Source organism: Peromyscus eremicus, chromosome 3, assembly GCF_949786415.1.
Source record: "Peromyscus eremicus chromosome 3, PerEre_H2_v1, whole genome shotgun sequence".
NCBI lineage: Eukaryota > Metazoa > Chordata > Mammalia > Rodentia > Cricetidae > Peromyscus > Peromyscus eremicus.
Genome location: NC_081418.1, coordinates 148,510,001 through 148,524,668, shown reverse-complemented (window position 1 = coordinate 148,524,668; position 14,668 = coordinate 148,510,001). Strand labels below are relative to the sequence as shown.

Below are 14,668 nucleotides of genomic sequence, written 5' to 3'. Positions count from 1 at the left end.
GTTCAAATACTGTCTTCTCAGAGAGCTCCCGCCCAAGTGTGGTAGCTGAGGTTGTACTTGTACTGCATGTTATCCTCAGCCACTGTGAGCGGCTACAGACGTCTGTTTTAAAGCACTTGCCTCTCTGGGGTAGGACACCGGACTAATTCTAATTCACTTACCCAACCACATACACATCCAAGGGACAGGTATGACCTAATGGCAGCAAACAAAACACAACGAAGGTCGACCGTGGTGGCTACACCTTTAACTCCTGCACTCTCAAGGCAAAGGCAGCATAGCTCTGTGAGATGGAGGCCAGCCTGGCCTACATAGCGAGTTCCAGGCCATCCAGTTACATACTGAGGCCCTGTCTCAAAACAAATAAAAGGAAGCAAAGATGCATTAAAACTGGTTAGCATCAGTTTCCTGTGTCCTTACTGTCAGAAGACATCTCAACTTCTGAACTAGAGTAGAAATGTGTGGTTACGTCTGTATTGGCTCTGGAAAGTTTTACACCTTTTCCCTCCCACTTGGTAGAAAAAATAAAAAAAGGACAGTGCGGTTAATCTTTAATTACATTTTCACTGTATTAAAAATTTATAAAACTTTCTAGTGGCAGTATGTGCAGTATGTAGACTGAAGACATATGCAGGACAGAATGCACATGGAGACGCACAGCTAAGACTGGCCTTGGGATGAAGAGCCACCTTTAGCTGTACTGCTGACCCAATGAAAGGTCCAGACATGACGTCTGCCTGCTAAGTTGTTTTTTCTTTAAAGATTTATTTTTATTCCTGTGCACGCATATGTGTGCATATCCCACATGCATATGGTGCCCAGAGAGGCCAGAAGAGGGCATTAGATATTCTGGAGTGGAGGTTACAAGCGGAGTAATTTATAACTTCAACTCTAAGTCAGCTACACATCTTTACATTAAATGTAATAGACCAAGCAATTAAGGACTGACGTATATTAATTTAAGCAGCCGCTTCAGTTAGCACTGGCTCTGAGGAGCATAAATTATGGATACACAAGCAGATTTTAGAAAGAGGCCAATTTAGTGTACTTCCTCTGGCAGATGCTCCCGTTTTACCTGGTTCAAAACAAAGTCTCCTTATGCAGCCCAGGATGTCCTAGAACTCACTATGTAGTCAAGACTGGACTTAGGATCCTCTTGCCTCAGCCTTTCTCAGGGCCAGGATTATAGGCATGCACCACCACACCTGGCTAGATATCACAGAACTGAAGAGAAGAAAATTCACTCATGTGTTTCTTTTTCTTCCATAAAACAAACACATTTTCCTAGCAGCAACCCTTGGGTTACAAGATCTTCTTGCCAAACAAAAAATTTAGGCCCAAATAAAAGCAACCTGGCAGTCATCTCCCAAAGCTGGGTGTCTGAATGCCAAGGCAGGGTAAGCAGAAGTTTTCATTTCCTACTAGCTGCACTGGACCTAACTGCACATACTTCCAGCCCAGCTCCAAGAGGTATTTGAATTTCACATTAAACAAGATAGCAGCTAAAATAAAAAGCGGAGTGCTTATGCTTAAAAAAACAAAAACAAAAACAACCAAAAAAACCCCAAAACAAACAGACAAAACAAAGGAACAAACAAAAAACCCACCACATTTTTGTAGGCCTGCCTCTAATGTTATTTTTGAGACTGAATTTTCTGTCTCCTCTTATTTGTATATTATGAATGGATTTCTTTTGTTATGCAGCATTTCAAATTTCCTAAGAGTTGGATGTGAATAAATGGAAATTTCTAGGACCCCCACCAGCTCTTCATATGTTCACTGTTTGAATAAAAAAATTGAGTGTACATAGCAGTAGAGACCGAATGTGCAAGCTGTTCACATGTGCATTAACACTGTAATTTCTAAAGCTGGAAAAGAACAAATCCCTACATTAGGCTTTGTTTATGTTTTAATATGTAATTCTACCAAGATTTTTATGAAATACAAAGGTGTTTGCTGAACACTGTGGGATCGCTATTTGAGAAACGAACACAAACATACCAGACCCAATCTGGCTGTAACTTTGAAGAATAGATACAAATGTAGCTTCTGCTTAGCCTTGGAGGGATATGCCTAAAAGGCTAGAACCAGGTGAGGCAAGAGACCAGCTTGTGCTTACAATGAGACTTTGTTTTTTAACGCATGCCCACTGGCTAAAGGCCTGGTTGCCAGCTGCTGGGCTTCTGAAAAGTGACTGACTTTCTCAGGTCTCAGACTTCATTAGAGGGCTGATCCACTGATGAACTCATCATCTGACACATCGCTGAAGCTGGTAGAAACTAGGAGTCGAGCCTCCAAGAAGGAAAGGAATCCCTGGCAAGGCCACGTACCCTCCCTGTTTCCCCTCCCTCCTCCTCTCTGCTTTCTGGCCACCTGGAGTTGAGCGGCTCTCCTCCACACAGCCCAGAAGGGAAGGTGGCCACTCTAATAGGCACACCACGTTACATAAATCAAGTTCCCCACCGACAACTGAGAGCATTTTCCACGGGCTTGTGGCCATCTGTGTATCTCCTCTGGCAAAGCGTCTCATCAAGTCTCGCTCACATTTTAATTGGGTTCTTTGTCCTCTCACTGCTGAGTATTGCTATTTCTCAATGAAGGAATTACACTCTGTGAAGACTCACATTATTTTCTAGAGACAGATCATAAATCAATCTTATTAATTTGTCTAAGTCAGATTTTCTCTAATAACCAATAACAAACTAATTCAATCTTCCAGTTTCATTCCTTTAAAGTAGTAGAAAAAAATGAAGTTAACAATCTGGACATAATTTCTTACAAAGGAATACTTATTTTTTAAAAAAAGGTGCTGTTAGAGAAACTGTTAAGAAGAACTTTTAACATGTTAATTATAAATCCTGGCCACATGTTGATTTATCTAAGAACTAGCCTGAGCAGTCACTAAGGATAAGCTATTAGAAGACAGGAGAGGAAGGAGAGGAGGGGACGACAGGGCCACAGGAACACATGTCCACTCCAGAGCTCGGCGGGCTCACCACCAGGTTTCATTCTCCTCCAAACCCTATCAAGGTCAGCGACGCAGACTATAAAATAGTTAACTCAAGAGGGTGTAGGTACACCACCCGGCATGTGGCTAACCGTATTTAAGGGAAGTTAATGTCCTTTTTTAGAAATTACAACTGCATTTAAAGAGCCAGTGCAGATGCATTAACCAAGGATATAATAAAATGGAGATTAAAATTTTTACTTCCTTTTTGTGTAAATCTTTTTCAGAGAAAACAAGCATTTTTGGCAAAAGTATTAGCCACGGTTCTAAAGTGTAACAACCAAACAGAAAAGGGCCTTTATGAAGTCTCATTTAAAAAAATTCTCCCAGTAAAACCAAATGTTCCAATATTGTTTGTAAAAGTGTGTGTGTGTGTGTGTGTGTGCGTGTGTGCGTGTGTGTTCATTTCCAGAGCTGGGAAGCCAGAAACATCAGATTCTCCTAGAGCTGGAGATACTGGCAATTGTGAGCTGCCTACTATGTGTACTGGGAATCAACTGGCAACTCTTGCCTCTAGAAAAGCAGTGTGCATTCTTAACTACTGAGCTATCTCTCCAGCTCTAGATCACTTAGCTCCCAAACAACACAAAACATGCAGGTTACATATTCTGTAGAGAATAATTTCCCCATTGAAAAATCCATAAGGGGAGGGAGAATTCCAAGACTTAAAACAATTTATCCATATTTTAAAAATAGTGATACATGAAGTATATTAGCATGACCTCCCCTTTTATATTTTTGAGACAGGGTCTTACACCTAGTAAAGGCAGGCATCTTACTCTTTACATAGCTGAGGTGGGCCTTGACCTTTTGATCCTCAGAGGGAGAAGAGAGAATGTTGGTTCCCATGGAACTGGAGATACAGATGGTTGTGAGCTATCACGTGGGTGCTGAGAACTGAACCTGAGTCTTACACAAGAGCAACAAGTGTTCTTAACCATTGAGACATCTCTCCAGCCCCCCAGCTATTTTAAGTAAGCACACGTGAACTTCTGATATGTATGGCCAGTAGACAGCTTCAGGTGTCAGCCCATGCTTTCCATCTTGTTTTGAGACAGAATTCTCTTTATTGTCTCCTACTGTGAATGTCAGGCTTGCTGGCCCACAGATGTTCCAGTGATCCTCCTGCCTTAGGAAGGCTTTAGTCCTCAGCACTGCATAGAATGAGGTATGGCAACACAAGGAAGGGAGAAGCATGTATATCAGAAGTTCAAGACTACCCCATATAGCAAATCAAGGAAAGTACATGAGGCTGTGTCTTCATAACAAAACAAGACTGGAGAGACAACAGATCAGCAGTTCAGAATACTGACTGCTCTTCCAGAGGACCCAGGTTCGATTCCCAAGACTACTCACAACCATTTGTAACTCCAGTTCCAGGGGACTTGACATCCTCTTCTGACCTCCATGGGGCCTGCATGCACACAGTACATAGACATACATGTAGGCAACACACACACACACACACACACACACACAAAATAAAAACAAACTAATCTCAAAAAGCAAAAAACATACTTCCTTTAAACAAGGAAAGCCCAAAATAAATACAACTTTTCCAGGCTAAAATTAAGACTTGTTATAAAAATGTTTATTTCCTATCAATTATGAAAATGTAATTACATTTTATATCTTTCTATATTCTTTTAATAACATTTAGTTATGTCTTATAAGAGACAAGACATATAGAGCAAAAGAAAATGAAACAGTAAGTTGATTCTGTTGTCCAGGATGATTGATTGATCCACAAAATTAAGCAAATGGAACAGACACACATGACTGGATAACTTGGGGGCTCTCTAGGAACCTTAGTTCCCTGTATATATATATCATTGATGCTTCCTGTACATAAATTATTGATTGGGAGCTGGCGATCTAACTCAGTGGTAGAGCACTTGTCCAGCATGCATAAAGCCCTGGGTTCAGTCTCTGTTTGGGGATGGGTAGACATGTTACTGAAATTCCCTCCTTCTGACTGAGGCAAAATCAATCAGACAATTTGGAAACACATTTTCAGAAGAAATAAAAATAGCACAATTTGAGGAGCTATTTCTACTATAGAATATTTTTGGATATGATTGCTGAAAGCATGAATTTTTAAGTAGTGAAGAGTATGTTATTTCTTGCTCCTGTTGGGTCTGATGGAATTAAAGATCATTTCCTAAATGAGAAAAAAACGTATCTATGGGGGTGTTTAGCACTCCCTGTTACTGTTCTTATAATTACATAGTTGCTATTTGTAAAAAGCCACTTGTGCTATGGCTGGAGAGCTGACTCAGTGGTTCAAAGTGTGTGCTGTTCTAGAAGGCCAGAGTTTAGATCCTGTCACCTACACCAGGCTGCCCTCAGTTCCAAAGGATCCCACACTCTCCTCTGGCCTCAGCTGACACCCACTCACATAGCATTCTTTACATGGACATCCACAAACATAAATAAAAATAACAACAATATAGCAAATAAAAATATACTGCTTTCTCATACTTTTTGAATTGCACAGGTTGTAAGAGCTGGGGTTTAGGCAAATGTAATTCGGTTCAATCATGTGACATAGTGGAATATACATTTCCAGCAACACCTCCTGGTGGCCTGTCACTTTCTGTGGGAGCACAGTGTCTGCTGCAGTACAGTATTACGACCCCAAGCCTGTCCCTCTCTGGCTCACACCTCAGGCCCCAGAAAGCCCAGTTGCTTTTCAAGTCTCAAATCTTACAAAAAGTCTTGGCAGACTGTCTTCCATTTTGGTTTACTGAAAAACTGGCACCAACTGGTGATCCCCCGATGACCACTCTTCCCATGTGGGGTGATGGGCCTTCAGATAGCATCCATCCATCAGGCTGGCTATCCCCTAGCCAAACTGGAGCAAGCCACGATTTTCTTTTTTAAAAGCCATTCACTCACTCATTTATTGATTGTGTGTGTGTCTGTGTGGGCACACCTACCAAGGTGTACCTGGGACAGGGTGGTGGTGGTGCTCAGAGACAACTTGCAGAACCAGGCTTTTTCCTTCTGCCACATGGTCCTAAAGCCTGAGCTCAGGCTAATCCTGCTGGTCCTAGAGCAAGCTCCTAAGGGGCAGAAACATCCGTTTTGGGGCAGTTCGTTATAGTAACAGATAACGTGTTCCTCCATCTTTCTCCAGCTGAACTCTTCTAGGGCCCACCTCAACCATCCTACTGAAACTGCGTTCTTAAAGGTCAATCAATAGTCTCATGATCGACAAACCAGTGGTCTTGGGATTCTCATTCTTTTGGTGTCTACACAACTTTTGACACCTGGAAATCTTTACACTCTTGGACTCTGCTAAATGCTTTGTAGCACTGACCAAGGGTCTCTGGACTGACTTTCTAAATTTCCTTAAGCACTATATGTTTTTTTAAAGACTTAGTTATGAATTTTACGTATATGGGTGTTTTGTCTGCATGCACATCTGCACACCAGAAGAGAGCATCAGATCTCTTAAGACTACAAGCTACAGACAGTTGTGAGTTGCCATGTGGATACTGGGAATTGAACTTGGGTCCTTTGTGCTCTTAACTGCTGAGCCATCTCTCCACTCCCCCATGCACATATTTCTAATCATACCCCTAAAATACCTATGTTCTGATTCAAATTCTCACCCTATTCCACAATAGGGCTGATGACAACAATAACAATATCAAGCAGTGTGTGTGCCTGGCTCACACCCGGCTCTTCATACAGTACATATAAAACCCTCTACACTCTATAAATACATATGCAATCTGTGCCCAAGAGTTAGCATAATACTAACTTTTCTGATACATTTTATTTGTAAGTTGAAAAATTATTGTTAAATTATCATCTGACCTTTGAAGACTCAATTTAGCCAGGAAGACAAAACTCATGTTATATTATACATGTCAGAAATTATTGATTACCTATTCACTAGTTTTAATGACAAATATTTTAAAAACCTGTTGAAAAATGATATTTCTTTATTTTAATTAATTAGCTAACTAATTATTTTATAATTATTTTGAGACAGGGTTTCTCTGTGTAACAGTCCTGGCTGTCCTGGAACTCACTCTGTAGACCAGGATAGCCTGGAATTCACAGAGATTCACTTGCCTCTGCCTCCTGAGTGCTGGGATTAAAGGTGTGCGCCACCACTGCCCGGCTAATTATTGTTTTTGAGACAGGACTTCACTAGGTAGCCTTGTCTAGCCTTGAGACTTATTTGTAATGATTAAATTTTTTTAAAAATCAGTGTGTGTGTGCGTGCATATGTATGCCATGACATGTATGTAGAAGTCAGAGGACAACTCTGGAGTTGGTTTTTCTCCTTTACCTCTATGTGGGTTTGAGAGATTGAACTCAGGTCACCAGGCTTGTGGGAGCCCACACAGGTTTCCTAGTGAGATTGTGAGCTTGTTTTACCCAGCAGCGCTGCACAAGGGGATGATGTGACCACGTGCGTGGTTACCAGGTGTGTGGAAGGGTCTGCACTTTGGCTATGTGATATGCTTTGATCTAGCAAGGGGGAGGTCTTTGGTCTCACCCTTTGTCATTGTTATAAAAAGCCCTTTTGAAGAGAGAGAAGGGGCCAGTGGATTTTGATTCAGGTCGTCCCGAAGCTATCCTGTGTTTCTGTCTCCTACCTGCTATCTTTCTATCTACAAATTTCTTTTTTTCTTTTTTTCTTTTTTTTGGTTTTTGGAGACAGGGTTTCTCTGTGTAGCTTTGCGCCTTTCCTGGAACTCATTCTGTAGTCCAGGTTGGCCTCGAACTCACAGAGATCCACCTGCCTCTGCCTCCTGAGTGCTGGCATTAAACGCGTGCGCCGCCACCGCCCGGCTATATCTACAAATTTCTTATTCCTCTCTCCTCCTCATAGTAACCCTGTGAAAGGTGGGAGCTGCCTCCCACACAGGCTTTGGGGCAAGTGCCTTTACTTGCTGAGCTATCTCAACAGCCCACAACTACTAAAATTTAAAAGGAACTCAAAAAGTAGAAGTGGGCCATTTGTATAGCTTACTTAATGATATACTCTCAGGAGGCCATAAACACACGGTTTCAAATATAGAAATGTTTTAAAGTTTTAAAAAATGCAACTTGAAGTTTCTGGTGGGGATGAGGGTGGAAGTACTATTACCCAAAGGGCTCTTACACAACTCATACCATTCACATTGAGCAAAATCTCGGCTGCCAACGTGTGTGCCAAAGGCCGTATCTTCTTGCTACCCTTCATGGTAGAGAACACTGAACCCCCAACGGTGACTAAGTGTCTACATACAGTTATAGCTTCTGTATATCATGACACTCTATACTTGGCAATAGCCCTTCACTCTGCATCCACTCTCTCTTCAGCAGCTAGTCTGAAAGTTCTGTCACTCTCTTCAAACCACCTGCTCAATCACTTCCCTCAACTCCATGTTGTCTGCTCAAGAACCCAAATCTTAGCTGCAATTGTAGTTAGTACAACTGAAGGAACACATGGCTTCCTTCAAGTCTCCAGTTGGGGAACTCATCCACAACTATGCACCACTGATCTTGGACACTTAAATAACTATCCACAATGTTAATTCTTAGCTCTTAGTGAAGTAGAGAAAAAGCACTACAAATGAGGGATGTGGTGGTCACAAGCAGAAAGGAGTGGTGCTGACTTTGCCAACACTCCTGTTCTTTGCGATGAGATTTATATTTGTTTCTATGGGAAGGCTTTGGCCCTACTTTCTAAGATTTGCTTATCTATTTCCTGGATGCATGGCTAACTAGATATTAACTGCTTTCTCTCTCTCGCTCACCTCTGCCTCCTTCTCCCCCTACAGCAACTTGCCCTAAAAACAAAAGTTTCTGATAAATTTATAAAATTGTCTTTAGTAGACAAATCATACTTTCTCTCTAACCTATATATTTCAGAGATTTTTCTCAAGGAAAAGGTACAGCATCAAAGAAAATTAATAGTTTCATTTAACATGTATCTACTTTTTAATAGACAAAGGAAAAATATCATAGTTCATGAAAGCAAGGAAAAAAGGCTCAATGATTTGTGCTAAATAGAACACAGCTATTTATCAGACACTCCAAGTAGATAGTTACCACCAAACTTCTTGAACCAACCTTGAACTTCTTCCATGGAAACTCCTCTGTGCCAATGACTGAGGGGAATTCTCCTGATATTCAGCCCACAGAATCAGTGTTCAAGTCTGTGACTTTCTATCTTTGTGGAGATAATCTATTTACTTCTTTTATTTGTGTATGTGGTATATGCATCTGTGGGCAGTGCCTGTGCAGGCACCACAGAAAGCTTGCCAACTTGTTGCCTTAAGATAGGGTTTCTCACGGAACTGAGGTTTGTCCCTTTCAGATAGGCTGGGTGGTCAGGAAGTTGCTGGGATTACAGGCGCATGCAACCACGGCCAGTTTTCTAGGTGCATGCTGGGTATTTGAAGTCAGGTCCTCATGCATGCACAGTCAGCACCCTTACCCACTGAAACATCTACCCAGTCCCCAAAGGAGTTTCAATTTATATTTGGAAGATATTAGAAGTCTCAGAATATTTTAAAAAAGATTTTGCTAGGACATGTATCTGTTTTATTATAGGTTTGCTACATTGCACATCCAATGTCTTTTGGTTAAACATGGCTAAAAAGCCATCAAGAAACCAAACTTAAGAAGCCTGATCTACCTCCATTCTCAGGGAGAGTAATACTGATCAAATAAGACTAACCTTCAGTGCTTACATACGGGGTTATGGTAACCAACCCACCTGTGCACCTAAGCAGTTAAGGACAGAAGGCCTTGGCCATGAATCTATTAATATTTTATGTATACCTCCTCAGAGTAAATGTGGACTGGAGAGCATATACAGTTAACAGGCTGAAAGCAAGGAAAACTGCTATTTAAGTTAGATTTCAAATTTAACAGGGATGTTAGAACACAAGCTAAGCTACAACTAAACCAAATGATCAATTTCTCAAAAAACAAATGAACAAAAAGTCCCCGGAGTGTAGACGAATTTCTAAACAGTCTTATTAAATAAAGAACATGGAGCCAAATATAGGGGTGAAAGCCTTAGAGATCAGGGAAATAGTGAGAGCCACCAACCAAACTTACCTCACCAGCTCTAAGCTTCCAAAATGCAAGTTACTTCCTGTCTAACCTGTACCTTTACTGCCTTGCTTTTCTGCCCTCTCACTGGCTCTTAGCCCAGCTACCTCACTTCCTTGTCACTGCCAGTCTGTATAGACCTCCAGGTCTCTATGGTTGCTACTGGGATTAAAGGAGTATGTCACCACGCTTGGCTCTGTTCCCTAGTATGACCTTGAATACACAGAGACCCTGCCTGCCAAGTAATCGGATTAAGGGCGTGTGCTATCACTGCCTGACTTTTGTGTTAATGGCTTGCTATTTCCTCTGATCTCCAGGCAAACTTTATTTATTAACATACAAATAAAATATCACCACATTTCAGCTCAAATAAACTATCACCACACTGGAGTGAGTGGGAACAGCAGAGTAGCCAACAGATACTTTACTGACAAGCCAAAGGCTTAAGATTCTAGTAAACATGGAATGAAGGTTGTTATTCAATCTCCCTAGCAGAATTCAGGATATCAAGAAAGAAATAAAAAATCATGAGAAAGAGAAAAGGTTAAGCACTCAAAGTTGGAGAGAAGGGAGGTATGCACACATATAGCTGAAGAACTACCGAGGATTATGGAATATACTGCAATTCAAATAATTTTATAAAAATTACTTAATATCTTATAGGTGTGGGTATTTGCCTGCATGGATATCTGTGTACCATGTGCACACCTGGTATCCTTGGAGGCCTCTGGAGTTACAGACGGTTGCTAATCACCATGTGGGTGCTGGGAATCAGATCTGGGTCCCTCTGCAAGAGCAGCCAGTGTTCTTAATCTCTGAGCCATTTGTCCAGGCCCCAGTTCACATCATTTTAAAGATGTGACTCCAATGAAAATTTGTGGCAGATGTGTAAGGAAGCATGCCGACAGCTAGTCAAGTGGAATGGTCACTCCAGACACTCCAAAATCTGAGACAGCCTTTTTGATTCTAATAGCAGAAGAGAGGCAGGAGAATGAGATTCCTATCTGGCAAGAAAAAAAAAAGGGGGGGGGTTCTGAATGCCTTATAAACCCAGAATTACTGGAGGCAAGCAGCTCTGGAGCTTGAGGTCACCTTCAGCTGTGCAGCCTGGGTAACAAGATCATCTCAAAAACCAAAACAAAGCCAGAAGGTTACTGTCGCCACTGGGCTTTCATTTTCTGTTAGTCCTTACTTTTTGTCTGACTTTATACGATTGTTACAGTGCTTGAGTGTGGCGATGAGCACTGTGGAGGTGAGAGGACAACTTTCTGGAGTCATTCCTCTCCTTCCACCTTTCTGTGGACTGCAAGAATCAAACTCAGGGCCAGGCTTGTGCACCAAGCAGCTTACCCCCGGCCCACCTTGCTAGTCTGCTCCTCACCTGTTGTTTCTCAGGTGAGGACTCCTAAGGAAACAGCTCACACCCAACTGAGAATGTGAAGAGGGATTATGCAGACACAGACTCACATGTGCAGGGAACATTCTGTTTTCTATTTCTGTAACAACACACCAAAGGTTGATAATACATAAGGAAAAGAGTTTTATCTGGTTTAGTGTTTTAGAAGCTGAAAGTCCAAAGGACCCCATCTCTTAGGCCACTGATGAGAACCTCCCGGGGATGAGACTACATGGTAGGAGCACATGCAGAGATCACAAGACAAAACAGAAAGTGAGGAATTCAGGGGCCAGGCTATTCTTTTACAGCAACCCATTCTTGTGCCAGAGTCCAATGAAAACTCCACCAACCTCAGAGATGGTCTCAACGATCATTCATTAGATCAAACCTTTAAAAGCTTCACCCTCAACAGCCCTCCACTGTGGTTAATTAAGCCTCTACCTAGCACATGAATGGGGAACACACTCCAACCACATTCGACCACAGAATTTGGCTTACTGAAGGATTCATATGGGAAAAGTAAAGATCTATAAATGTGCAGAATATCAAAATGACCTCAAGAAAAAGAAATGATGAAACAGCTATAATGCAGAAAGCGTCCAGATGAAAACCACGAGAGAGCTATAGTACAGACAAGCTAACACACTAAAGAGCACCATCAAAACCGGAGGCCACTCCAGACTGAGGTTAAGCTGCACGTGCACTTTCGGTGTGGTAAGGAGCCACCTGTTGTTACTGGCTTACCTAGAGTTAGGTTAAGTAGTCGCACATTTATGATGAACCTATTGTGGTGGTTTGAATGAGAATGGTCCTCCTTCGCTCATATATTGGAATACATAGAGTATCTAATAATCTCAGTTTGAGTCTCAATTGTTTTATTGCTGTTTTAAAAAGACAGCAACCTTCACAAAAAGAGAAAACCTCTCCCAAGAAACTGTAAGTTTTTCAATGAAGTTATTTGTTGATCTGGACTAAAAACATAAAGCAAAAAATTTAATTTAATATATATCAGTGGTAGAATGTTTTTCCAACATGTGCAGAGAACTGGCTTCTAAACTTTGCCCCAAACAAAATGAAACCAAACAAATCTACATTTAGTGAATATCAACCACACATTGGCCTGTTCAGTTCCACTAGTTGAGGAATTCATACTTGCCTAAATATTATTTTAGTTAACATGGTTTTTAGTACACAAACATCTGGGTTTAAAAATTAAAAAAAAAAAAAAAGTTGAGGGCTGGAGAGATGGTACAATAGCCAAGCACATGTTCTGCTCTTCCAGAAGATGTGAGTTCAGTTCCCAGCACCCACACTAGGCAGCTCACAAGCACCTACAGCTCCAGCTCCAGGGCATCTGACACGGCTGTCGTCTGTGGCATCGGAACTCATGTGCATTTTTTGTTTGTTTTTAAAGTCAGGGTCTTATGTAGCCCAAGCTGGTCTTGAAGCTGTCATATAACTAAGGATGGTCCTCCTGCCTCCCAAGTGATGGGATCACAGCTGTGCATCAGAACACCTGGCTAAATATGTGTGAAATTTAGTCAAAGGCCTTTTTAAATGTTTCTATTGTTCAGATCACAGCTAGAGCACACAGGTGTTTAGAAATTACTCTAGAAAGTTAACACAGAACCAGGTCTGGCGATAATTTTAGCACTTAGAAAGTAGATATAAAAGGATCAAGAGTGCAACGACATTCTTGGCTACATGAGATCCTGTCTCAAGAGCCAAATAATAATAATAATAATAATAATAATAATAATAATAATAATAATATAGTAATAATAATTTCAAAATAAAGCTGGCTTTAAAAATGGAGACTCTTTTCAACATTATCCTGTTCATATTGTTTTGTTCATTTTTTAGACCAACTGTTATTAAAATATCCTAAGTAGGAGATGGAAAGAAGGCTCAGTGGTTAAGAACATCTGTTCTTGCAGAGGACCTGGGTTTGATTCCCAGCACCCAATGTCCACAACATTCATACATAATTCCTGTTCCAGGAGATTCCACACCCTTTTCTAATTCTCAAGCACAAGACATGAATGTAATACACAAACATACATTTGAGCAAAATACTCATACACATAAGTAAACCTAATAAAATAAAACACCCTAAGTCTATTGCTTATAAGTCAGTGTGTTTGAGAACTGGAGAGATGGCTTAGCAATTAAGAACACTGACTCCAGAGGTCCTGAGTTCAATTCCCAGCAACCATATGGTGATTCACCATCATCTATAATGGAATCTGATGCCCTCTTCTGGCATGCAGGCATACATGCAGATAGAGCACTCATACACACAAAATACACAAATAAAAATTTTAAATAAATTAGTATGCTTTTGTGACACTGGCTTCTTAAATAAGATAGGTAATATTTTTAATTATGTAATTGCTTGGAAAGGAAATTAAGGTAACATTTATTTAATCAACTCTTTTACTGCTAACACCAGTTTAAAATATAAAATTTGAATCTCACATATTAAAAGATTACTGACATTTCTGTTCACAGTTGGGGGGGGCGTGGGAGAGACCAGTGAATTGAAGACACGCACATGAAGTTACAAATGGCAGGAAATGGATCAGGGCCAGGTCTACCAGGTCACAAAGGCTACTTACTTTGTTACTACAAATGATATCTTCTGAAAATTTGTTTTTCACAGGAGTGAAACAGGAGGAGAACTGATCTTTTTTTCCTCAAAAGCCAGATCTGACTATCTGTTGCTCAAGTTGGCCTGGAGTGCCCCTGCCTTCTGAGCACTGGTTTCCAGGTGTGCTCACTACATGTGACTAGGAGGACCAAGAGAAACAGAAACATGTAAGAATTGTAAAAATCTCTACTTGGTCACTATTTCATGGCATGATCCTGACATAGTATTTGTTGTCTAGGCTTCTAACTGGCTTCCAAAACAATAATGTGATTTTTGCACAAACCCTGGTCAGGACAGTGCACACCTTTTAAGAAAGCAGTTTTAGCATGTTACTGGCCCTGTTAGCTAAGGCTCACCATGCACGTTTCACCTCGAAACTCTTCCTCTGTCAGGCAGCCCCATACTTCCATAATGAGAAGAGTTCCTGTTTGCATTATCAGAATACCTGCCAAATGTTTAATGGCGTATAAAGAAAATTATTCTAGGAGAAAATAAGTTCCTGAGCAGGATGGAAAAGGCCACGTTCTGTATAAAAAACCTTGATAGC

At 41.0% G+C, this 14,668-nt stretch overlaps 1 protein-coding gene and 1 long non-coding RNA gene across 3 annotated transcripts in view; one reads left to right on the top strand and one right to left on the bottom strand.

The window, feature by feature from the left end:
- LOC131907486 (pleckstrin homology domain-containing family A member 5-like) overlaps positions 1-14,668 on the bottom strand; it is a 114,509-nt gene that overhangs the window by 28,007 nt on the left and 71,834 nt on the right. The gene's annotated exons all lie outside the window — the stretch shown is intronic.
- The window catches only part of LOC131907487 (uncharacterized), a 34,938-nt gene that overhangs the window by 6,411 nt on the left and 13,859 nt on the right, over positions 1-14,668 (top strand). Inside the window, exon 2 of one of the 2 annotated variants that reach the window (XR_009378413.1) lies at positions 14,134-14,288. The exons of the other annotated variant lie outside the window; for it this stretch is intronic. This is a non-coding gene — a long non-coding RNA (uncharacterized LOC131907487). The remainder of the gene's footprint in view (positions 1-14,133; positions 14,289-14,668) is intronic. 2 annotated transcript variants of the gene reach the window in all.